This window comes from Mustelus asterias, chromosome 16, assembly GCF_964213995.1.
Source record: "Mustelus asterias chromosome 16, sMusAst1.hap1.1, whole genome shotgun sequence".
Classification (NCBI taxonomy): domain Eukaryota; kingdom Metazoa; phylum Chordata; class Chondrichthyes; order Carcharhiniformes; family Triakidae; genus Mustelus; species Mustelus asterias.
The window spans coordinates 33,685,679-33,713,389 of record NC_135816.1 but is presented as its reverse complement, the minus strand read 5'-3'; positions in this window follow the sequence as shown (position 1 = coordinate 33,713,389).

Here is a 27,711-nt window from a genome sequence, read left to right as displayed (position 1 = left end):
CTCTGGGTAACACGGTTTTTCCTCAAATGCCCCCTTAACCTCCCACCCCTCACTTTCAACTTGTGTTCCCTTGTAACTGAGCCTTCAACTAAGGGGGACAGCTGCTTCCTCTCCACTGAGTCCATGCCCCTCATAATCTTGAAAACCTCAATCAGGTCGCTCCTCAGTCTTCTCTGCTCCAGAGAAAACAACCCAAGCCTATCCAATCTCTCTTTATAACTTAAATGTTCCATCCCAGGCAACATCCTGGTAAATCTCCTCTGCACCCTTTCCAGTGCAATCACATCCTTCCTATAAAGTGGCGGCCAGAACTGCACACAATACTCCAACTGTGGCCTCACCAAAGTTCTATACAACTCCATCATGACCACTCTGCTTTTGTAATCTATACCTCAATTTATAAAGGTGAATGTGCCATATGCCTTTGTCACCGCCCTATTAACCTGCCTTTCTGCCTTCAGAGATCATTGGACAAACATGCCAAGGTCACTTTGTTCTTTGGAACTTCCCAGTGTCAGACCTTTCATAATATACTTCTTTGTCAAATTACTTCTTCCAAAGTGTATCACCTCATACTTTTCAGGATTAAATTCCATCTGCCACTTATCCGCCCATTTGACCATCTCGTCTATATCTTCCTCGAAATCATAGAAACCCTACAGTACAGAAAGAGGCCATTTGGCCCATCGAGTCTGCACCGACCACAATCCCACCCAGGCCCTATCCCCATATCCCTACATATTGACCCACTAATCCCGCTAACCTACGCATCTCAGGACACTAAGGGGCAATTTTTAGCATGGCCAATCAACCTAACCCGCACATCTTTGGACTGTAACCCAAGACACTCAAGACTGCCTCCATAATGCCAAATGTTATGTGGGTGCATCCAGGCTGATGCTGATGGAGTTGGATGAATCAGGTGTAAGAAGGCTTTATGTAAGATGTTATAGAACAATCGCAGAAGGCTTTTCCAGTCATCAGAATGACTGCAGACAGCAAAAACACTCCGTTCTGGAAGTGTTTCATTCCATTACCAACCTGAGCTCTCTTTAACTGTTCCATCTCCATCAGGTGTAATACAGCCTCCTCCTTGTGCTTACAAAGGACCTGATGTTATCTAATCCTTTTCCCTTGTTGTGCACCTGTATTTTACAATACCTTTGGAACCAAATGTCTTCAGAAATTGCTTTCTGAACATGCCAAGAAGTGCAGCCAATGTAGCAAACTTTTCATTTCTTAGACAAACATTGTTGGAAATACGATATGGAACTGTTGCCTGGTAGGAGAGGAGGTGTACCCATGAAGTGCGTCACTGTGGTTTTCTTGTGCCTATGGTTCACATTCATCTTGACCTGATTGGATCTGCATATTGTGGAGCTGAGTCATGCTTCCAGCAGTATCTAAGCATTTGCATGAACACTCATGTCTTTACTTGGCTAGCCTGGTGAAATCTTTAAAACATTTCCAGCACCGGGTTGTGAAGTTGGGACTGACCACCAGTGCTTTCGCCCTCCACACCACATAACTGCTTGGGTGCCAAAATTGTCTTCTGTCCCTTATCACTGATAAAATTATCTCTATTGGAACTTCTGAGAATCCTGCGCTTTGGTTATCGCAATCTCCTGAAAGGATGGTCCACATTTTGCAATTGTTTTTCAATATTCAGGTGCAGTTGCCACAGGGATTTGCCAAGCGAGTGTGAAATGCCTGGAAGATTTTCACAAATCCGCATCCTTCTCTTTTGCCAGATCAGCCTCCAAGAAAATGAGTGACGGTTAAAAGAGATTTTAAAAGGAATTTCAATTTTGCAAACTATAGCTCTCCACAGTTTTCACTTTGGTTAGTAGCAACACTATATCCTTCCTTACCCAAGCATTGTGACAAGGAGAAATGCTTATTTAATAGAATCATAGAATCCCTACAGTGCAGAAGGAGGCCATTCAGCCCATCAAGTCTGCACCGATTACAATCCCACACAGGCTCTATTCCCATAACCCCGCATATTTACCCTGCTAATCCCCTGACATGAGGGGAAATTTATCACGGCCAATCAACCTAACCTGCACAACTTTGGAATGCGGGAGGAAACCGGAGCACCCGGAGGAAACCCACACAGGCATGGGGAGAACGTACAAACTCCAGTGACCCAAGGCTAGAATTGAACCCGGGTCCCTGGCGCTGTGAGGCAGCAGTGCTAACCACTGTGCCACTGTGTCATATAGACAGCTCCAATGTTAATTCATGGCAGTGGTATAAGGATTTGACAGGTGACATCAAATCAAGACAAATCTATTGCTTGCATGCTGCCGCTTGACAATGGGGAGGAGTTTCAGGCAGCTAAAGTAATTCCTAGCAGAAATCGAGGAGGATGTTAATAAACTGCCTGTAGTTAGTACAGAGTATTTTGGCCTGAATTTACATTAAATTAGCCTGTTACGTTGAGAAGTATGAGTGTCCTGCACTGTTTATCTGAGAATCATCAGCTACTGGATGTGAGAACCAGTGGCAAGAAGCTAAAGTTGAGCATGTTGATTGTCACCATGGGTCAGAGAGCTAGTCCATTCAAACCGGCGAAGAGAAGCAAGTGACTGTGGCAGGGGAGAGAGCCCATGATTGACAGAGGTGAGACTAAAGGTTCCCTTGAGAAGCTGCTGAGTGGGGGGAGCATTCCTGCTCATCTCTGATTCAGAAAAGGTACTGTAAAAGATACTTAGCTTGGGAAGTCAAGTTCCTGCCAAAATGCAGTCATTCCTGGGAACCCGAGCCCTGGGAAACTCATATAGCAACAACAAATTTACACTGAGCTCCAATGTGAGAGTCCAATTAAATACATTGACAAAGTGTTAGGCCTCTCCACACCGGGACACTTGTAAACTCCAAAATTCACTGCAATAAAGACAGCAATAAAGACCGATGCAACAAGTTGGGAAAGTGTATTTTTACATCTCTAATGCACTCAACCCTCCTGCAGCATTCATGTAGGTAGGAGGTTGTTAATATGCAGTTCACCTCTTACTGAAAGTTTACATCATTATCTGGTTCAAAGTTACTGCTGAAACCTAATGGCCAGACGTTTATGCTCCCCCACTGGCAGGTTTTTAGGCGTGGACAGGGGGCAGAATGAGGGAATATTGATTTGATTTGATGTGATTTGATTTATTATTGTCACATGTATTAGTATACAGTGAAAAGTATCGTTTCTTGAGCGCTACACAAAGTATACCATTCATAGCGAAGGAAAGGAGAGAGTGCAAAATTAGTGTTACAGTCATTGCTGGGTATAGAGAAAGAACAACTTAATATGAGGTAGGTCCATTCAAAAGTCTGACGGCAGCAGGGAAGAAGCTGTTCTTGAGTCGGCTGGTACATGTCCTCAGTCTTTTATATCTTTTTCCCAATGGAAGAAGGTGGAAGAGAGTATGAACGGGGTGCATGGATTCCTTGACTATGCTGGCTGCTTTTCAGAGGCAGCGGGAAGTGTAGAGAGAGTCAATGGATGGGATACTGGTTTGCGTGATGGACTGAGCTTCGTTCACAACCCTTTGTAATTTTTTGCAGTCTTGGTCAGAGCAGGAGCCATACCAAGCTGTGATACAACCAGAGAGAATGCTTTCTATGGTGCATCCGTAAAGGTTGGTGAGAGTCAAAGTGGACATGTCGAATTTCCTTAGTCTTTTGAGAAAGTAGAGGTGGTGAATGGGCGGGATTCCCTCCAGTCCCACCCATCCCGACCACGCAGTAATTTTACACTGGGGAAGGCCAGACTTTGGATGGGAAACCCACCCTTGCCCAAATTGAGGCCCTTAAGTGACCAATTACTCAATTTTTAGGCAAGCAGGAGGAAGCCTGAAAATCAACAAGATTACATCTCCATCAAAAGCCCCTTTTTTGAATTTGGTCCCCTCTGTTTAAGGTCCAATGGCCTCTGGACTTCCAATGTGATTGCACCCTTCACGCACCCCCCCTCCTCAGGCCTGTCTTACTCTTCCCAGTTCCTCCAGTGCCTGGATTTGGGCTCCGCCATCTTCTCTTCCACCCATTGCTGCTGCAGGAACTGGAGAGCTGCCGGCCAATCTGATCAATCAGCAGTTTTCTCAGGCAGGACTCCCTCCCGAGTGAGGGTCAGAAATCCCACCTCCACCACGGTGGTGCAGTGGTTGGCACTGTTGTTTCACAGCGGCAGGGACCCCAGTTCGATTCCAGCCTTGGGTGATTGTCTATGTGAAGTTTGCACATTCTTCCCATGTCTGCATGGGTTTCTTCCCATGGGGTTATTTGAATAGGACGGGGATGTGGGCTTAAGCTAGATGCTCTTTCAGAGAGTCGGTGCAGACGCGATGGGCTGAATGGTCTCATTCTGCACTGTAGGGATTCTATGTTCAGCCACTAAATGCTCATTTGTCCGTCAATTGGTTGTGGGGCACTCAAAGTTGGTGAGGATGTGTTTCCACTGACTCTGTGGATGGTGGGAATTAAGTGAGATCCAGCCAACCGAAAAATTTCAGGCCAATGTTTTGTACCCAACTCAGCTTTCTTTCCACTGAAGTCAAAGAAAGAAAATCAGTTGCATGTATAATAGGTATTTATCCAATAATGCCAGTTACTCACCCACCACTGAAAGTTAAAATCTACCCTAGAGTTTTCATTCTTTATAAGCGGTTTGTGTGAAGTACAGTAAATCTAGCTGTATTTACCCTTTTGTACTTTTGCTTCTGTTTAATGCTAAAGGATGATTCTCTGAAACAGCTCTCTCAGCAGGGAAGGCTGGATTGTAGAACCATCCCCACAATTCTTCATAATCTCAAATTAGTGGTTTTGTTCTGAGATAGTGATTTGTCATTGTGTGGTTTTCTGACAATAAGAGAGATCAAGTATGTGATGCAGCCCATATTATTTCCAGTTCATATCTCAACAGTAAAAGAGATCATTGTTGGCCTGGAGGCCCACAATCCAAGATATTTTGTAGACTCTGAACAGAAGTGTGAGGCATAACACGACAAATGACTTAATAAATTAAAGCATTTCAGTTTGTCACATTCTTGTTTCAAAACGTTATATTTAAAGTTAACCTGCATTTGTAAGATGTAGCTAACAACTTTTTTAGCTTTTTCCAACAATTCATGGAATGTGGGTGTCGCTGGCATGGTCAGCATTTTTTCTCCACTGCTAATTGTCCTTGAGAAGATCACCTTCTTACACTGTAGGGTGAAGGTAACCCAAAATGCTATTATTTAGGGTATTCTAGATATTGGGGATGGTTTACTGGCAGCATCAGCCATGTATGCAGTAGATAGCCCCTGGATCAATAATCTGACCAACAACTTGGGCTAGCATTTCAAAAAGTTCTGGGAGCTGTGAGTTGTATGAGGTGTATGCATCATAACAGCTCCCTGGGAAATGAGTGTAGACCTGCATTATTCTTCTCCTCTGTCACACACCAGTTGCACATTCAAGACGTGAAAGCCTTTATGATTTACAAATCATAATGGCTGTTCCAAATGGTCACATGAGTGCACCTGATGACCCCTTGCACTACAACAAACCCAGCAATGGCACCCAGCAGTGGCTCACTTTGCTGCCTGGCTGTCTTCATTGGTGGGGAAGTGGATTAAAACACTGGCACAATGGAATAGTGTATTGGTCACCTCCATTGTATATCTCTGTGTGGCAGCCTGTGAGATGTCACACGTATCACCTGCCATGCCTCTGTAACATTGAGAGCCACCAGCATGGGGTTTCCCCCACCAAATTCACATGGCTTCGTGTTTTGATGAAGAATCCAATATATCTTGGTTACCATTTTCCAAGACATCCTCAGAGCTCCCTGGCATCGCCTCTCTGACATCTGGAGGTAGTTTGTTCTTGTCCTCTAGATGAATTGACACGCAAGTGCCTATCTTCACCGATGCCTTCCCTTGAACATCCCCCCCCTTTATCTTGGACCCTATCACGATTTCCATTGAGATTCCATCTCTCCCATTTTGCCAATATCCATGACTGCCCCCCAAATGCCCACTCCAATTCTGAAACCTCTCATTATCCTCATTTTATTCAATCTTTGGACACCCAGCCCTGATGCTGGACTTGCCATGAGATTTGCATGCACCGCTAACTTTATCCTGAGGGTAGGACTTTATCCAACCCTGTTTTGTGTGCTGAGTATTCATGGCATGAAAATGTATTGGAAGTATGAGTCTGCCCGACATGCCACAAACACGATCCCTGAACCTCATCCTGCCATCAGGAAATCTAAGATCTCGCATCCCACCTAATTTAGTCACCCTTCAAGCCACGTTTCCCATTCCCATCAAAACCTCCACCTGTCCAGCCAATGCTTTAGGCAATAAATGTATTTTTGTTTTGTTGGAAAACATGTTCCACTTCTGAAGGAAAGGCCACCCGGCACATGAAACCAGCTTCTAATTAGAGAGGAGAGGAAAACATCCGTCAACGTTTATTCATTGCTTTGAGTAAAATGCACAGTAAAACAGAAGGGTTTGGTTCATTTCGCAAGTGTTGTTTGTTCATCTCTCTCTTCCAAATAATTCCAGTGTAGATTCGCTGCTATTTACTTGGTGATCAGCCCGTGTGATTAGATCCTTTTATTTTGATGTTGACTTGCTGAATTTCCCACACAACTACAGTAGTGTTATTTGCACAATAGCACTGTGCAACAGTACTGTTACTGTGAAATTGATATGCTAACTCCCCATAGCAACACTTCTGATTTTTCCACTGACTGCCATATTTGGTAGGGATGCTAATGATCTAACATTTACACAGAGACATCAATATGTTTTGCCTTTGTCTGTGCAATTAATGCTGAAAGGGTTATATTTATTTTCAAATTTCTGCTGTGAACACAGTAGCTGACAGTTAACAATAGCCTCAGATCAAACAACCGCACGAACCTGCATTCTGATACTCTTGCCTTTGTTTAAATTGTCAATTCCGTGAATAGCGGTTCAAAGTTAAATGGTATCATGTGTGAGGGTACTTGAGCAGGTTAATTAACCCTTTCAGGTCTACATATGTCTGGTCTGTGAAAGTTTAACTTAAATAAATGTTTAAAAATGCCAGACTCATTTAATATTTTGTACCTATCCTAGGCTGTAAATACTGAGTAAAAAATCATTGCAGGAAAATATACCTGTCCTTAATATTTATTGCAAAAGCATGTATACATTAAATGACACACCTTAGTGTAATATAGTACAATATGCTCCCAGACAGATATGTTGTCAAAAGGCAGCACTTTAACACAAATAAAAATAATTATGTTTGGATCCTTATGGTCATGCCCAGTACAGGAACATGCCAAGGGGACAGGGCCAGAGGGGATGGGGTCTACTGTGGGGGGGGGGGGGGGGGGCTTATTCAGGGGGCAATCGGTTGAGTGGGGGTGGGACTTGCTGTTATTCTGCAAAAGGATCGGTGGGAGAGGGAGGGAGTGAAGGTGATCGGGGCTGACCATCAGGTGGAGGGGTGTTGGACCTGCTGGAGGTTGGATTAAGTTGTGGGGGAGGGGGTTCACGCTGATTGCAGCTAGCCAGGAGCGGAGTGGGGTGACATTAGGGCTGCTCCAGGATGGTCAGGGAGGCGATCGATCACGGGGTGCGGGGGGGTCAGAAGGTCTGCGATAGAGGTTGTGGGGCTGGCCAGCAATCTGGAGGCCAGCAATGGGGGGCCACTGTGCATGTGCTGATCTCCATGCTGACAGATGCGCAGTGGCCTGCTCAGCGCTATGCTGCTGGCCTTTTCAGCGGAATGGGCCTCGCCTCCTGATTTTCAGAGCGAATCATGCTAAGGCACTCTGTAATACACAGAATGTCAGAGATTCATTCTGGAAATCACGCTAAAAAAACCAGTGGGATTTACTCCCATTTTCCTGTACATTGGGAATGTAGAATTTTTTTGGGAGAATTCTGGCCATCCCCTTTCTCTACATTAAAGAGCTGTTCGGCGGGTAGGTTAAGGTTTATTTTTGAGGGGCCAAAAAAGGACTTCTCCTCCAGACTTACAGAAAGCACTGGGCCACTTCCACACTGGATTTCTCCCTTCCCAAGAATTGAGGTTGCCACCCTCGTGTCAATGCCAACGCTCCTATCCACCCACACATTTAATTTCTTCCAGCACAGAGGTTGCCTTATATTATGATAGTATGGAGCCAGTAATCTATCACAGTGCGCCACATTTCCCACCTGCAGTCCACTAATTATGTGATCCTGAGGTCCAGACTTGAAATGGATCAGGCATCCTGCCCAGTTTGGTTTAATTCTTCAACAAAAAGCATGATCCCTGTTGCTTTGAAGCTATAGTCTAATGTGTGGTTTACACAAACATAAACAAGCCTCATATGTAATGTTCTTGGTTCAAGCATGTCTAAAGAGTATGGCATATATTATATTGATAGTATATGCTCCATTGCTAAAATAGACAAAATAATTTACTTGTGTTGCCAGCAGAATGTAGTTGTTTTTTTTAAGCTGGTTAATAACTTAGTTTTACCTTCAGGACTAGTTCCAGATTATTCTAATTTTTGATATACACAGAGCAGTTTCCAAAGAAAAAGGAAAGCACATGAAATGATTTCACGAGGTTTCTGCAGGCAAAATAATTGGGTCAAATGTACTCCTCGATATGAATGCATTAAATAGCTATCGATACAAACAACTTACAAATCCAAATGTGCATCGCTGCATGGAATGCAACAGCAGTTATTGATAAAGAATGGGAAACTCCCAGCCCCAACTTATCCAAGTTCGTTTTTAAATCAGGTTCAGATGCATGGAGTAATAAAGTAGTCAATTATAATGAATACAAAAACAACCTACTTATTTGCACACCCAGCTTCATTTCTGTCTACGACTGAACTCCCTTTAGCTTGGAGGAGACACTCCCTCTATTTTGAATGTTCGATGTCCATAAACTTCATGGTATTATGGCATAAAGCTTTGCAAATTTTCCTTCAGCTTTTTCTTCAGTGTGCTAATGGATTTTTGAAATAGCATCAAGGATCTCCTGATTGCCAGCCACTTCCCGACCCACTCCTAATCCAACCCCACAGTCCCGGGCCTCCTATACTCTTCCACTGAAACTCAATTGAGGGACAAGACTGTATTCTTCCACCACGCTGGTAAAGATAAAGTCGCCACAGTCCCTGATGACTCAAAGGGAAGAGTTGACTGGTGGTGATTTAACCTGAGGATCCCCACAGCTCAGGTGAAGGAAAAGATTGAGAAGGCGGGGCCTTCATGAATAACCTCAGCCAGCACGGAAATTGAACCCACACGGTTGGCATTGCTCTACATCACTAACCAGCTGTCCAGCTAACAGAGCCAAACCAACCCCAGGCATGTTGCAACTCACTGGCTGACGCACATTGCATTTAAAAGCTTCAGATTTTTATCTCACCTCGCATATTAGGTGCAGCTAACATAGGTTGGGTACTGGGCTAGTGCTTGCGATGCAGGTCAATCGCACTATTGGGCTGCCTGCACCTTTTTTCCCCTCCATATTCCCAGGTCACTAGATTATCTTCTACTTCAACAGTTTTCCCGTGCTTTCTTTGTAGTCTGATACTTTTCTGTCACCATTTTACATTCCATTTTGGTCTCAAATACATGTTCTCTTTCTCTAATGCTGTGACACTGTTGGGATATGGTTTTCCCAACACTACCTTTTCTTATTTATCTCTTTATTTTCCTGCACCATTATCACCTTTGTTATTTATCGGCCCAAAGCAACGTATGAAATAATTAATAAGAAATAAGGCAAGTTTTGGTTTAAATATTATGAAGCAATTTGAGTGCAGAAACAATGGTTCCGAACTTCCGATCTCCAGTGGGGTGGATCATATCCCGGAAGTACCCAACAAGATGTGCTGAGGGACCTCCTGGAAGTCCCCATGCAATGACTGCCCTGGAATTACCCAGGAAATTTAAACTTCCGGTGGGCAATTACCCTGCACTGGGAACCACCCTATACTCCAAATTAAATCGGAGACTTTGGATGGTTCCAACTGGCCTCGGGAAATAGTTACCCAAGAAAAGATAGAACAATAAAAATTACTTCTAATTTTTGGGTAACTACACTACTGACCCCCCAACCCACCTTACAGGAACCCCTTGATGCGCGATATAACTCACGAGGCTAGAGGCACTCAGGGAAATAAAGGCTTTTATTGACTACAACAATAGAGCTACCATATATAATACACGATCCCAGACTAAAGGGTCCAGGCAGAACAGTGACCTTTATACCTCTCCCAGGAGGCGGAGCCCGACTGGGATGTACCATAAGAACTATATTACAGGTAGAACAGCCCAACCCTAACCCCAACAGTAACATGTAGAACAGCCCAACCCTAACCCCAACAGTAACATATATACAGACTCATAGTACTGGCCAGACCCTGGCTCAGCACTACCTGGTGGGAACCAACGATGGTTCACCACATTCACCCCTCCTTTGAAAACAAAGGCCGGCGGGGTACAAACACAGAACAATTGTTCATCAGTCTATCAGTTCAGACGGTCTGGGGGACCGCACCGTCGCTGTGACCTCCTCAACACCGGCGATGACACCGATGTAGGCACTCGCGGTGGCGTTCTCCCCAAGGCGGTGTCCAACGGCTCCTCCAATGTCTCACGGGCCGGTTGACCCCGAGGTGGTGACAATCCGCTGAACTCGGGCACGCCTTGAAGTGGCGACCATCTCCTGGACTCAGGCAAGCTGTACGCGGAAGTAAAAGGGTTAAGTGATGGTCCCAATGCTGCCCGCGCAGGAGTGAGCGTATGGAGTGGAGCGCATCAGGGAGTACCTCTTGCCAACGGGAGACTGGAAAATCTTTAGACCTCAACGCCAGTAAGACAGCCTTCCAGACTGTAGCATTCTCTCGTTCGACCTGTCCGTTACCCCTTGGGTTGTAGCTCGTGGTTCTACTAGAGGCAATCCCGTATGAGAGCAGGTATTGCCTCAAGTCATCGCTCATGAACAACGAGCCCCTATCGCTGTGGATGTAACAGGGGTAACCGAACAGGGTGAAAAGATCACGAAATGCCTTGATAACCATGGCAGCGGTCATATCAGAACAGGGAATGACAAAAGGGAATCGTGAGTACTCATCAACCACATTGAGGAAGTACACGTTCCGATCTGTTGAGGGAAGGGGGCCCTTAAAATCCACACTCAGTCTTTCGAAGGGACGAGTGGCCTTAACGAGTTGTGCCCTGTCAGGTCGGTAAAAGTGCGGTTTGCATTCCGCGCATACCTGACATCCTCCACCGAGTAGGGTAGATTCCGGGCTTTTATGAAGTGGTAGAGCCAAGTGACCCCCGGATGGCAGAGGTCATTGTGGAGAGCCTGCAATCGATTCTCCTGCATACTAGCGCATGTTCCACGCGACAGGGCATCCGAGGGCTCGTTGAGTTTCCCTGGACGATACATGATGTCGTAATTAAAGCTGGAGAGTTCGATTCTCCACCTCAAGATCTTATCGTTCTTGATCTTGCCCCGTAACGTGTTATTGAACATGAACGCCACGGACCGCTGGTCCGTGAGCAGGGTGAACCGTTTTCCCGCCAAGTAATGGCGCCAATGCCGGACGGCCTCCACAATGGCCTGGGCCTCCTTTTCCACCGCCGAATGTCGAATTTCGGGGCCTTGGAGGGTGCGAGAGAAAAAGGCGACGGGCCTGCCCGCCTGGTTAAGTGTGGCGGCCAGGGCGAAATCCGATGCATCACTCTCCACCTGGAAGGGGATGGACTCATCGATAGCGTGCATCGTGGCTTTCGCGATGTCGGCTTTTAGTTTTTCAAAGGCCAAACGAGCCTCTGGTGCTAGGGGAAAAGAGGTAGACTTGATGAGCGGACGGGCTTTGTCCGTGTAATTGGGAACCCACTGTGCGTAGTAAGAGAAGAAGCCTAAGCACCTTCTCAGTGCTTTTACGCTAGTGGGCAGGTGAAGTTCGAGGAGGGGATGCATACGGTCTGGATCAGGGCCAATGACCCCGTTTTCCACCACGTATCCGAGGATAGCTAGGCGGCGAGTGCGAAATACACACTTCTCCCTGTTGGAGGTCAGATTCAGGCGAGATGCAGTGCGTAGGAATCTAAGAAGATTGGCATTGTGGTCCTGCTGGTCATGGCCGCAGATGGTGATGTTATCCAGGTACGGGAAGGTAGCCCGCAGTCCGTTATGGTCCACCATTCGGTCCATAGCACGCTGGAAGACCGAGACCCCATTCGTGACACCAAAAGGAACCCTTAGAAAATGGTACAAGCGACCATCCGCCTCAAAAGCCGTGTATTGTCGGTCCTCTGGGTGAATGGGGAGCTGGTGGTAAGCAGACTTTAGGTCGATGGTGGAGAACACTCGGTACTGCGCAATCTGGTTGACCATGTCAGATATGCGCGGGAGGGGATACGCATCCAGCTGCGTGTATCTGTTAATGGTCTGACTATAGTCTATGACCATCCGGGGTTTGTTCCCACTCTTGACCACCACGACCTGCGCTCTCCAAGGACTAGCGCTAGGTTGTATGATCCCTTCCTTAAGGAGCCGCTGAACCTCAGATCGAATGAAGATCCGATCCTCAGCGCTGTAACGCCTACTCTTAGTCGCGATGGGCTTGCAGCCTGGCACGAGATTCTGGAATAAAGAGGGTGTGGTAATATTAAGCGTCGAGAGGCTACAGATGGAGCGCGTTGGGCAATTTAGAGGCTGCGAGTCTCCCACTGAAAGCGGAGGGAGTGGCCCACCGTACTGTAGGGTTACACTCTTCAAGTGGAACATGAAATTTAGTCCTTGGAGTATTGGCGCGCAAAGGTGCGGTAACACCAGGAGCTTGAAGCTCTCGTAAACCGTGCCCTGCACCGTCAGATTTACCACGCAACTCCCTAGCACGGTGACAGACCAGGACCTTGACGCCATCGAAATTGTCTGCTTGACAGGCTGAATCCGGAGGCCACACCGCTTCACGGCGTCTGGGTGAATGAAGCTCTCCGTGCTCCCGCTGTCAAGCAGACAATAAATCGTGCGTTCGTTTACCTGTATGTCCATCATGGACTTGTCGAGTCTGTGAGGCTTTGCCTGGTCCAGGATGATCGACGCCACCGTTGGTTCGTGGGTGCCACTGCAGGCAGCTGAGATAGATGATGACGACCCCTGCTGGTCATTCGCGGTCGGTGCCGACCAAAATGGCTGCTCCCATAGGTCACACGTGGGCGATGGCGCCAAAACCAGCGGCCCCTGGTGGTCGCGCGTCTCTTGCGACTACGTCGTCTGGAATGGCGACGTTCTGGCCTCGCACGTGGAAGAAGCCCATGACGATGCCGACGACGAGGAAACCGGCTCCGGGGAGTCACACGCCGCACTGCTGTTCCTGGATGGAAGTTTGGATCGGCATACCTTCGAATAATGCCCCTTCTTGCCGCAGGCGGAGCACAACACCGCTTTAGCGGGACATCGCTGCCGAGGGTGCTTCACTCCCCCACAGAAGTAACACCACGGGCCGCCTGGAGCTGCTGCCGTCGTCAGGCCCGAGGGTGGGAACGCAATCACGCAATTTTTCGGTCCCGCTGAATGAAGTGGGGTCTGTGACTGCGCCTGCCACGCTGTCTCCACGTGGTCGTCGGGGTACATCGCCAGACTTTTGGAGGCCGTTTCTAGCGCATCCGCTAGCTCTATAGACTTAGTGAGATTGAGATTACCTTGCTCCAACAGCCAAAGGCGGATGTAAGACGAGCCGATTCCCGCCACAAACGCATCTCGAGCGAGTTCGTTCATGTTCTGGTCTGCTGACACTGCTTTGCAGTTACAGCCCCTGGCTAGCTGTAGGAGCTCGCACGCGTACTTTTCCGTTATTTCGCCGGGCTGCCGCCATCGAGTGACTAAGAGATATCGAGCATGCATCTCGTTCGGCGGTTTAATGTAGCGCTTCTTAAGAAGCTCAAGGGCCCCTTTGTAGTCGGTGGCCCCACGGATCGCTAAATATACAGCGTCGCTTACCCTCGCGTGGAGTACCCGGAGTCTGTCGGCGTCGGTGGTAACCGCTGCGGAGGCTTCGAGGTAATAGAACATAGAACATAGAACATAGAACAGTACAGCACAGAACAGGCCCTTCGGCCCACGATGTTGTGCCGAGCTTTATCTGAAACCAAGATCAAGCTATCCCACTCCCTATCATCCTGGTGTGCTCCATGTGCCTATCCAATAACCGCTTAAATGTTTCTAAAGTGTCTGACTCCACTATCACTGCAGGCAGTCCATTCCACACCCCAACCACTCTCTGCGTAAAGAACCTACCTCTGATATCCGTCCTGTATCTCCCACCACGAACCCTATAGTTATGCCCCCTTGTAATAGCTCCATCCACCCGAGGAAATAGTCTTTGAACGTTCACTCTATCTATCCCCTTCATCATTTTATAAACCTCTATTAAGTCTCCCCTCAGCCTCCTCCGCTCCAGAGAGAATAGCCCTAGCTCCCTCAACCTTTCCTCATATGACCTACCCTCCAAACCAGGCAGCATCCTGGTAAATCTCCTCTGCACTCCTTCCAGCGCTTCCACATCCTTCTTATAGTGAGGTGACCAGAACTGCACACAATATTCCAAATGTGGTCTCACCAAGGTCCTGTACAGTTGCAGCATAACCCCACGGCTCTTAAACTCCAACCCCCTGTTAATAAAAGCTAACACACTACAGGCCTTCTTCACAGCTCTATCCACTTGAGTGGCAACCTTTAGAGATCTGTGGATATGGACCCCAAGATCTCTCTGTTCCTCCACAGTCTTCAGAACCCTACCTTTGACCCTGGATTCCACATTTAAATTTGTCCTACCAAAATGAATCACCTCACATTTATCAGGGTTAAACTCCATTTGCCATTTTTCAGCCCAGCTTTGCATCCTATCGATGTCTCTTTGCAGCCTACAACAGCCCTCCACCTCATCCACTACTCCACCAATCTTGGTGTCATCAGCAAATTTACTGATCCACCCTTCAGCCCCCTCCTCTAAGTCATTAATAAAAATCACAAAGAGCAGAGGACCAAGCACTGATCCCTGCGGCACACCGCTAGCAACCTGCCTCCAATCCGAAAATTTTCCATCGACCACCACCCTCTGTCTTCGGTCAGACAGCCAGTTGCCTATCCAATCGGCCAACTTTCCCTCTATCCCACACCTCCTCACTTTCATCATAAGCCGACCATGGGGGACCTTATCAAACGCCTTACTAAAATCCATGTATATGACATCAACTGCCCTACCTTCATCAACACACTTAGTTACCTCCTCAAAAAATTCTATCAAATTTGTGAGGCACGACTTGCCCTTCACGAATCCGTGCTGACTATCTCGGATTAATCCGCATCTTTCTAAATGGTCGTAAATCCCATCCCTAAGGACCCTTTCCATCAATTTACCAACCACCGAAGTAAGACTAACCGGTCTATAATTACCAGGGTCATTTCTATTCCCTTTCTTAAACAGAGGAACAACATTCGCCATTCTCCAGTCCTCTGGCACCATCCCCGTGGACAGCGAGGACCCAAAGATCAACGCCAAAGGCTCTGCAATCTCATCCCTTGCCTCCCAAAGAATCCTAGGATACATTTCATCAGGCCCAGGGGACTTATCGACCTTCAGTTTATTCAAAACTGCCAAGACATCCTCCCTCCGAACATCTTTTTCCTGAAAGCATTTCCACCAGTGGTCGAAGGTGTTCGAGGCGCCCGCCGCACGTGGGTCCAACGTAAGCCGTTCGGGTTTAAGCATTTGCTCCATGTTCTCTGTGTCGTTTTTTTTTCAACGAAGAGATTTCAATTGTAGTCAATAAAATTGATGCACGATATAACTCACGAGGCTAGAGGTACTCGGGGAAATAAAGGCTTTTATTGACTACAACAATAGAGCTACCATATATAATACACGATCCCAGACTAAAGGGTCCAGGCAGAACAGTGACCTTTATACCTCTCCCAGGAGGCGGAGCCCGACTGGGATGTACCATAAGAACTATATTACAGGTAGAACAGCCCAACCCTAACCCCAACAGTAACATGTAGAACAGCCCAACCCTAACCCCAACAGTAACATATATACAGACTCATAGTACTGGCCAGACCCTGGCTCAGCACTACCTGGTGGGAACCAACGATGGTTCACCACACCCCTGACTAACCCACCAAGCAGTCCCCACCTCCCTCGATTGTCCCTCACCCACCAACTACTCACCCACCCCTCTCCACACATCAACCACCCTCACCACATGCCCAACTACCCTCCCAAACTCACATCTCAACTACAACACCAAGTTTAGGGCAAGTTTAGGACCAGTTATAGATGGCAGAGGGAAGTTATGTGTGGAACCGGAGGAGATTGGTGAAGAATTGAACCAATATTTCTCTTCGGTGTTCACGCAAGGGGTCATGAATATAGCTGAGGAGGACACTGGGTTGCAAGGGAGTAGAATAGACAGTATTACAGTTGATAAGGAGGATGTGCAGGATATTCTGGAGGGTCTGAAAATAGATAAATCCCCTGGTCCGGATGGGATTTATCCAAGGATTCTCTGGGAGGCAAGAGAAGTGATTGCAGAGCCTCTGGCTCTGATCTTCAGGTCGTCGTTGGCCTCTGGTATAGTACCAGAAGATTGGAGGTTAGCGAATGTTGTCCCATTGTTTAAGAAGGGGAACAGAGACTTCCCCGGGAATTATAGACCGGTGAGTCTCACTTCTGTTGTCGGCAAGATGTTGGAAAAAATTATAAGGGATAGGATTTATAGTTATTTGGAGAGTAATGAATTGATAGGTGATAGTCAGCATGGTTTTGTGGCAGGTAGGTCGTGCCTTACTAACCTTATTGAGTTTTTTGAGAAAGTGACCAAGGAGGTGGATGGGGGCAAGGCAGTGGACGTGGTATATATGGATTTTAGTAAGGCGTTTGATAAGGTTCACCATGGTAGGCTTCTGCAGAAAATGCAGATGTATGGGATTGGGGGTGATCTAGGAAATTGGATCAGGAATTGGCTAGCGGATAGGAAACAGAGGGTGGTGGTTGATAGTAAATATTCATCATGGAGTGCGGTTACAAGTGGTGTACCTCAGGGATCTGTTTTGGGGCCACTGCTGTTTGTAATATTTATTAATGATCTGGATGAGGGTATAGTTGGGTGGATTAGCAAATTTGCTGATGACACCAAAGTCGGTGGTGTGGTAGACAGTGAGGAAGGGTGTCGTAGTTTGCAGGAAGACTTAGACAGGTTGCAAAGTTGGGCCGAGAGGTGGCGGATGGAGTTTAATGCGGAGAAGTGTGAGGTAATTCACTTTGGTAGGAATAACAGATGTGTTGAGTATAGGGCTAACGGGAGGACTTTGAATAGTGTGGAGGAGCAGAGGGATCTAGGTGTATGTGTGCATAGATCCCTGAAAGTTGGGAATCAAGTGGATAAGGTTGTTAAGAAGGCATATGGTGTCTTGGCGTTTATTGGTAGGGGGATTGAATTTAGGAGTCGTAGCGTTATGTTGCAACTGTACACAACTCTGGTGCGGCCGCACTTGGAGTACTGTGTGCAGTTCTGGTCCCCACATTACAGGAAGGATGTGGAGGCTTTGGAGAGGGTGCAGAGGAGGTTTACCAGGATGTTGCCTGGTATGGAGGGGAGATCCTATGAGGAGAGGCTGAGGGATTTGGGATTGTTTTCGCTGGAAAGGCGGCGGCTAAGAGGGGATCTTATTGAAACATATAAGATGATTAGAGGTTTAGATAGGGTGGATAGTGATAGCCTTTTTCCTCTGATGGAGAAATCCAGCACGAGGGGGCATGGCTTTAAATTGAGGGGGGGTAGTTATAGAACCGATGTCAGGGGTAGGTTCTTTACCCAGAGGGTGGTGAGGGATTGGAATGCCCTGCCAGCATCAGTAGTAAATGCGCCTAGTTTGGGGGCGTTTAAGAGATCCGTAGATAGGTTCATGGACGAAAAGAAATTGGTTTAGGTTGGAGGGTCACAGTTTTTTTTTTTAACTGGTCGGTGCAACATCATGGGCCGAAGGGCCTGTTCTGCGCTGTAATGTTCTATGTTCTATGTTCTATCCCATCTATCCACCTCGTCCCCCCTCGTATATGCCACTTCATATACCCCTGACTATCCTTACCCTTCACCCACTCACCTTAATTACCTTCCACACCGACCTTCTCCTTGGCTTCGCAAAGTGGTTTGGATCTTTAAACTTAACCACTTTATAGCAGCTAAGGCCATTAGAAGGGGGCATGTCTCCACTTCCCTGAACACTGCTGCTCTGCACTGGAAAGACTCAGGAATCAGCTACCCTTCACATTTCTCACCAGGTCTTTGTTAAAGGCCTGGGCAAAAAATGCACGACTCTAGACTAAGGGAAATAAGCCTTTGCCAAGTAATTTCCCACCTTCCATCTTGTCACAAACCATCTTTTTTTTTATTCCTCCTGTACCCCTTTCCCTGGTCCTATTTAAGCTGCTCATGTGTAACTTCTGCTAGTGCTGACAAAAGGACATTAACCTGAAACATTAACCCTCTCTGCACAGTCTCTTTCAGACCTGCTGAGTGTTTCCAACATGTTTGAAATGCGTTGACAGAATTGATATGGTTCACAAGTCTCTTAGACCAAGGCAGAAGGACAGATTAAATTAACTGATTTCTGAGGTCAAACATATTTGCTTGAAAATGGTAATTAATGGAGTAATTGAGAACAAACTCAAATCTTAAGAAATGAGAAGGGCATGTTTAAGTATATAAATAAGAATACAAATTTTATTTTCTAATGGGATGTGGGCATCACTGGCACGGTCAGCATTTGTTGCCCATGCCTAATTGGCTTGTAGTTAAGAGGTAACCATATTGTGGTGGGTCTGGAGTCACATATAGGCCAGACTTAAAGGACATTTTTTAACAACAATCTATGATAGTTTCATGATTACAATGACTGAGACTCAATTTCAATTCCAGATTTATTAATTGAGTTTAAATTCAGCTACTGTGGTGGGATATGAACCCATGTCCTCAGGGCATTAATGTGGGTCTCTGGGTTACGAACCCAGCATACTACACTATCATCTCCACTTCTCCTCAAGACCCATTTGGTTCTGGGGTGTGAATGACTCTAACGAAGCAGTATGTATTATCTTCCAATGGTTTCCTTGAGTGCATTAGGCATCAACCTCATGATCCACAAGATACACTGGATCAGATTCTGTAGTCTGTGTTAAATAAATATTGCTGGCCATTCATTCCAGTGACACTTCCCCACAGAATGTGGGCTTTTGCAATGCAACCTGCAGTTTCAGGGGATCTGAACCTGTATGACCAGCGAAAGGAACGGTACGTCTTCTTTAACAATCTGATTGAAGGACGCTTACTGAGCATCTGAACCAAAAGGTGTAAATTAAAGCATCTATTTCAATGTCAAATCACAAACAAACAAAATAAAGAAGGGGAAAAAAGTTGAGATTAAGAGAAAGTTAAAGGGACAGAGAGAAAACGTTTTTAATTTAAAAAAAATCTCCAATGATAATTAAAGTCTGAAATGAAGGAATGTCCACACTTGTAAAATACATGGTTTAGCAGTAATCAAGGCTTGCCATGCCATTAAAAACTTACTTACATTTGAATGAATATACCCTAATTTCTCTGATTTGTTTACTGGGTCTCTATTACAAAAGTATACATACTTCACACCCATTTATGTACTTCAATGCCAAGTTGCTCAGCAAGGCTATGTTATAGTGAAGCTTTGCAAGGTAACTCATACAGTAGCTGAATGATTTCCACACTTAACTGGACATTTGTGATGCAAAACATTACTGTCTGATTTACTGTTTAGAACTGGCGAATGCTGGTAGCCTCATGATATTTCTTCTGCAAAAATGCAGGCTATGAAATGATTCTATGGCCTTTTGTATTACTATGTAACAAAATAAATAAATCAGCTTTATTTGACTTTATGGGCTTCCAATCTGTCTAACTGTGAAATAAATAAAGTCAGCTTGAATAATCCCATGGATTTGGAAATCCGGCTCACTATTTTTCTCATAAAACCTGAACATTGGCAATGGTGTCATATTGACAAATTTGGTGCTGGGGGAGGATAAGCTGAATGTAAAATCAAGCAGACTGAAAATAAACCTTGGTAAATACATTGTTGGTGCATAATGTCAGCTTGACTTAGTCTTACTCTCACCTCTGAGTTTGAACATCAATGGTACATGCTGCACTGTAGACTTGAGTACATAATCCAGGCTGACAGTATTGAATTTATGGAATGCTATCTCGTGGATAAAACTTAACAAAGCCAGCATACTTAGATGGACCTTAAAGATTCTTCGCCACTATGCGAAGAGGACCAGGGAGTCCTTTTAGTGCCCTGGCTAACCTTCCTCTAACACAACAAACACCGGCTAAATATAATTATATGGTCATTTATGAAGCATTGCTATGCAAAAATTGGCTACCATGCGGGTTGGCATAGAAATAGCGAGTGCATTTCACAAACAAACCACCCATTTTAAAACACTTGGAAACATTTTAGTGATATGGATATTACACAAATGTTTAAAGTTAATGTGTTAATGTCATAAGTAGGCTTACATTAACACTGCAATGAAGTTTCTGTGAAAATCTCCTAGTCACCACACTCTGGTGCCTGCTCACGTACACTGAGAGAGAATTTAGCATGGCCAATGCACCTAACCAGCACATCTTTGGGGTGTGGGAGGGAACCGGAACGCCCGGAGGAAACCCACGCAGACATGGGGAGAACATGCAAATTCCGCACAAACAGTGACCCAACCCGGGAATCGAACCCGGTCCCTGGCACTTTGAGGCAGCAGTGCTAACCACTGTGCCACTGTGCTGCCCTTTACAAATGCAAATTCTGTCTTATTTGAAATTCAGCGCAAAGGTAACCATGACCTCATCAGACAAAAAAAAAATAACTTACCATATTTTGAAATTATGGCTTTGGGTTAAAGATTGATTGTGTCAACTTTTTTGAGTGATTTAAGTAAATTGGTAACTTTTGTTACTAGTCATGTATTCAAATTTAGAACAATGAAATTCAGTTCCTTAGCGCATGTTTGTTCTTTGTTTTGCCTCCAAAGTGGCGTTCCTGGTGAGCATACACATCTCTGGTACTAGCCATGTCCGGCGCCAGTCTAATCTTCCACACACAGAGGGAGTGTCTGCAGAAAATATGCAGAGCAGACAGAATTTCATGTCAAGCAGCATGTAATGCCAACCTGACACAAACACTGCCATTTTAGAGCTCAACATTCTCTTAACAATCCATCTTAATCTCATACCACTGAACATGTGTTCAGCAGCAGGAAAGACACACCGCCACCAGTGCTATTTAAAGGGATTGTGAACTACTTTCATATCAGTGGTTAATTAATTTCTGCTAGCCATTGCTTTGACGGTAGAAGTGTTTGGTGGTTTCTAAAGCTGTTTAAAGCTGCTTAATTCCAGAGGGAATGGTGTAGCATAGGCATAAGGATTTTGTCCTGACTTCAAGGACTTCACAATCATGGGTGCAAATAGCTTACATCCCCCATTGGACTGCAGCATAACAGGGAAATGAGCAGAGATAATATAGAGCTGGACAAGATGCTGAAAGGGAAGAAGACCAGGTGAGGGGTCCTCAGTAGGGATTACATCTGCCCAGGGTGCTCCCTGAACCACAGTGAGGAACACTGTGTCAGATGTCTCTACTTCACTCAGGAATTGCCCATTGTGCAGGGTGCCATTGACTGCATGAACTCCTCATTCAGACACCTCCTGTCAACCCAGAAAGATAGCGCAAAAGACATTTCACTCCTTCATCATCCAGCTGATATGCCTGTGCATGCAGCCCATCCTGCAGGTCAATGCCCAGTATCATGGCAGCAGTTAACTGTGTTACCTGTATTTGAGCTACCTGGGCAAAGCCAGGGCAGTTACTGGGTGAAAAAGGCTATCCTTTGACATTATAGCTCCTGACTCAGGTGTGCAACACATGTACATGGCAGTATGCAGATGATAAAAGCCACGGTACCATATGATCATGCAGAACATGGCAGTGCAGAAGCAACATTTGAGTGACTGGAATACTCTGCAGGAATGCTGCAATGCCTGGCAACAACCCGGTGTCAAGATGTTTGTGATCTGCCACAGTTGGCAACTCTACAGAATCATTCTGGTGCAGAAACAGGCCATTCAGCCCATTGAGTCTGCACTGGTTCTCTGAAAGAGCATTCTACCTAGTCCCACCCCCCTGCCTTATTGTCATAACCTTGCATATTCTTATTTTTCAAATAGCAATCCAATTCCCTTTTCAATACTTCAATCAAACCTGCCTCCACCACCCCCTCAGAAAGTTTGTTCCAGACTCCAACCATCCTCTGGGTGAAAAAACATTGAATGTATTCAAGAGGCGGCTAGATATAGCATTTGGGGTGAATGGGATCAAAGAAGAGAAAGAAGGATCAGGCTATTGAGTTGGACGATCAGCCATGATTGTAATGAATGGTGGAGCAGGCTCGAAGGGCCAAATGGTCTCCTCCTGCTCCTATCTTCTATGTTTCTATGGTTTTACTACTTTTGCCTGTTATTTTGAATCTGTGCCCTCTAGTTCTTGATCTATTGAGAGAGAACAGTTTCTCACTATTTATCTTCTCCATACCGCCCAGGATCTTGAATACCTCTATCAAGTCTCCTCTCAGCCTTCTTTTCTCCAAGGAAAACACACTCAACTTCTACAATCTATCCTCAAAGGTGCTGTTGTTTATCTTCAGAATCATTCTTTTGAATCTCTTCTGCACTCTCTCCAATAACTTCACAAGAAAGTTGTTTGGCAGACCTGAGTGCTGGACAGTAATCTGGCAGACCTGAGTCTTGGGTGGCCACCCAGCAGGCTCAGGATGGGGGGGAGTTAGTAGGCCCAGAAAAAATATCTGGCAGGTGGGGGTGGCGGGGTTGGTGGGGTGGGGGTGGGGGGGGTGCTGTAGGGAGCGAGAGAGAGGTAAGGAATTGTGGCTGTGAGTAGCATGGGGAATAGGATTGGGAGGAAGGACTGCTGAGTGAGTAGGCAGGGGAAAGGAGGTTGAGGAGAGGGGCTTCTCAGTGGGTTTGATAGAGAAGAGGAGCTGAGCTGAGATCTGTGCTGTTGTGGAGCAGCTTGAAGCTTCAGATGAAAAGGATGCACAGCGCTGACAGGGGCCAGATGAGACAGACTATAAGTATGATATATGTGGAATGTTGTAAGGGGCATAGTTTTGTAGTTGGGCAACACTTGTTGAACTGACGTCTATCAACCCCCACCACTGACCCCAGCCTCCACTCTTGCCAGCCACCCCCCCACCGTCCAGCCTCCAATCTCACCAGTCACACCCCCCCTAACCCCCAGCCTCCAACCTCACCAATCACACACCCCCCCCCCCCCCCCCCCGCCGCCCTGAGTCTCCAGTCTCACCAGCCACGTCCTCTCCCCAATCTTCAGTCAACCTCTACACCCCCCCCCCGCACAATCCCAGTCTCTGGCCTCACCAGCCACCCCCCTCTCCCCAATCTTCAGTCACCTATCCCCATACCCCCCCCCCAATCTTCAGTCACCTATCCCCATACCCGCCTCCCCCCCCCCGCCCCGCCCCCCCAGTCTCACCAGCAGCCCTCTCCACAGTTGAGGTGTCTCTGTAATTTTTTCCTCAGTTTCAGTCATCAGGAGGTGAATGAGGATGAAGGGAGATGGTAACACATCTCCTTTCTGAACAGATTGGCTGCAATTGACTGTGACTCCAGTAAATGTAACCCCACTTCCCTATTCGGCAGCAACCTCTTACCTTCATGTCTTTCTGTTACTGACCATTGCAGCATCCGCTTGCCTTGAAACAAATCCATTCAGAATAAGCATTCCAAACCAAATTTATAAATCAAAGCATTCCATAATACACACAAATATCATCTAATCACCCGTGTACATTTCCTTGGTTCTTCATTTTGCCGCTGATAATTTAACACAATGCCAGAAGTTTTGGAAGTTATAATTGTCCTTTTCAATATAATGAGGACTGTAGATTTGGGGGCACTTTCAGCATATTTTCACTTGCAAGGTTGGAAGTGTGTGGTGTTTTGAAAGGAAGTTATATCACAACATTTTCAATTCACTTTACAGCCACATGCTGTAACATCTGGGGCAAAGTGGAAATTGTTATTTTAAAAAGCTCTTTCGAAAGGTAACCAGCAGCCAGTGAAACTGCATAACAGTCCGGGACAATAGTGGATTTGCCGTCTTGTTTTATTTGCTTCCAGTGCCTATTCACACTTGAAGTTGGGAGGAACTGAAGTTGTGCATACACAGCAGGAGATAGTCTAGCCAGCGTCTATCAGAAGCAGCAAGGGGTAAGGGAGTCTTGTGAACTCAGAACTAAAGGAATGGGAATGTAGCCATAATTATTCATAGATCCAAACCAAGTTGGGTTTCCCTCTTGGGCCCAAATCTCCTGGATGGAAAACAGAATTTGTTTTAACATTTTACGACAAATGTTTCCAGGGAACATAGTAGAAACAGTAGGAAGCAGGGAGAGTGGGAGGAGGTGACCGAGAGAGGGAGAGGGAATGGAGGAATTGGTGGTCCTGGGAAATAATTCCTCAGTAGCAGCATTTGCAAAGTATCTCCTTGGAGAGGGCAAATTATTACAGTAGAACTGGGATTAGAAAACATACCTCAGCTAAAAGTTGAAACCATACATCAATGTCAGGAGAAATTGGAAAAATGCTGTGGTGTGGGTAGTGTGTGTGTGGGGGGGGGGGGGGGGGGGGGGGGTGGGGGGGTGGGGGGGGGGAGGAGGGGGGGGGGCAGTGGAGGGAGGGAGGAGTGGGGGGGGGCAAGTTGTTTGTCCGGGGTTGTAGTGAGGGGCTGTGGAAAAGTATTCCAGTTGGGACTGAAGACAACAAACTAGCAGAAAGGCTGAAAAAGTACTTCAGCAGGCATGGGGGTAAGGGTTGTGCGGGGAGGAGGGGGAAGAGGGGGATGATTTGGAAAAATTACCTCAGTGGAGAGGGAGAGCCCCAGCTTTCGAAAAATGTTTTTGGCGTTCATCAGTTATAGAGGTTCTAGCTTTATTACTGTTTATAGGCCCAGTGTTTATTGACACGGTGGCACAGTGGTTAGCACTGCTGCCTCACAGCGCCAGGTACCTGGGTTTGATTCCCGGCTTGGGTCACTGTCTGTGCAGAGTCTATACATTCTTCCCGTGTCTGCAGGGGTTTCCTCTGGGTGCTCTGGTTTTTTCCCACACTCCGAAAGACGTGCTGGTTAGATTCCGTTGGCCATGCTAAATTCTCCCTCAGTGTACCTGAACAGGCACTGGAGTATGGCGACTTGGGAGATTTTCACAGTAACTTCATTGCAGTGTTAATGTAAGCCTACTTGTGATGCTAATCAATAAATTTTTTAAAAATTATATATTTGATCAAATAAAAATTTTACACCAGTGTAAAACTTCAGATTTCTTAGAAAAAATAGATGCCAGTCGTACTGGCAAGATTTCATTATTTCAGAACACACAATGTTTTCTGCACTGGGTGAAATTTCTTGTCCCTGGGAAACCTTGAACAGAAACCTAGTTTCGACATCTAAACGAGGTTTCTACTAATGTTGTCGCAGTCGAGGTGAGAAGTATCAAGGAAGTTCATATTCCAGGTTTGTTCCTACCAAAGGCATTTTGATGTTGCAACTATTTGTAAAACTTAACATTCAGAACCCTTATTCAAGCCCAACATAATGTAACTGCAATTGTGATTTGTGTGGACTATAGCATCATAGGAATGTAGAAATAGAAGCAGGATTAAGCCAAATTCCTTGAACCTGCTCTGCCATTCAATACAATCTTGGCAGATCTTTAACCTCAACACTACTTTCCCACCCAAGCTGTTTCTCTTAATTTACTTGGCTTTCAGGGGCTGGATTTTCCCAACTCATGGCGATGAGGGCTGAGTGTTGGAGGTGGGGTGGAAGGAGTGGGAAGAAGGGGGACCAGCATATTAGGATCGCTCTGCAGCACATTCCTACCTCCAGGCAACTTTCCAAGGGCTAGACTGGGGTAGGGTCAGTGGCCTGTCTTCAATTAGAGCAAGTAAGGCTCCACTTAAGGGCTATTTTGTAACTGGGCCAGTATTTTACCAACATCAGAATTGCCCTGTGCCATGTGCCCATGGTTCCAGCTCAAATGACGCAGCTTCAGTTCACAGGCCAGATGACCATCAACATAGGAAGTTCCATGTCTCAGAGACGAGGCTGTGGGGATGAAAAGCAGCAGCTCCATCATCCCTCTCACCCTGATATTCCTATCCCTCTGGACCTCTTTATTTCATGAAATGTCTGCAGCAACTGAGGATGCCTCCTGCTGAGGGATTCTTGTGCTTGTCTGCATCTTCAGGTGGGTCTGTTCGCTGTACATCACTGCAAGCGCTGATTGGGTCTGAAGCCTCAGAAGCCTGTCATCATCCTTAAAAGGTTGATGAGTGAAGTGGTGGCTAATTAAGAGGCCACTTCCTGAAAGTGGACACAACACTTTTCTGGGTGGGCTCGCAACCCGCAAATGGGCTTATTTCCAGGTTCCCATTGCCCACTGGAAAATCCAGGTCCGAGAATCAATCAACCACAGCGTTGAATATACTCAATGGCCGAGAATCTATTGTACTCTGAGGTAGAGAATTTCAAAGATGCACAACCCGCTGCATGAATAAATTTCTCCTCATTTCAGTCCTAAAGACTGCCAATTATCCTGAGGTTATGTTCCCAAATCTAGGCTCTCCACTCAGAGGAAATAACCTCTCAGCATCTACCCTGCAAAACCTCAAAGTCTTACATGTTTCAATGAGATCACCACTCATTCTTCTAAACTCCAGAGGCCAGAGGTCCATTCTACTCTGAGGACACCCCTCTCATCATAGAAATCAATCTGATGGACATTCATTGCACTCCCTCTCCCTGGTAGATGTCTCCTCATGGCTCATATCTTCCAGTCAGTGTTGATGCTGCATTCATTGCCACTGCCGCGAATATTTCTGCACCTCGACCATATTGCATTATTTTAACCAGGACTTCCAATCCCAGCTGCAGCGGTGATGGATCAGCGCAAACTTTCAAAGGCAAGACTGGTGAGTGCAGGAGAACGCAGGCAGAAAGAGGATGTGCCCCCTTTGACAACATTAGCTGCCATATTCAAATAAGCTTTGAAAGATTTCAAGTCTCTCAGTGAATGAGTGAGTGAGTGAGAGTTAGTGAGTGGATGAATGTTGGGGTAAGTGAGGGCTAAGTAGATAATAGGATGAGAGCGGGTAATTGGGGTTAATTGGATCAGACACTCAATCCCATCGAACACCAACATTCAGTATTTTCTATTTTTAAAAATATTTTGTTCTTCTATCCTTCCTACCAAAGAAAATGGACTCATTCAATACATGAATATGATCTTGGGAGTGACCAGTGCTTTAACTCTTGTTTGGGTTGATATATAAGCTATCGTTACATTGTCTTTGTTTGCTGGAGACGGTCTTCCTTTTTATGTGGTGATATCAATTCCGCCTGCTACTTTTTCACATTCTTATTTAGCTTTCAACTACATTTGTGTGTTGGAGCTGAGTCCACTATAGCCAGGGTATTCCTCACAGCTACTCCTGAAGCAGAGTT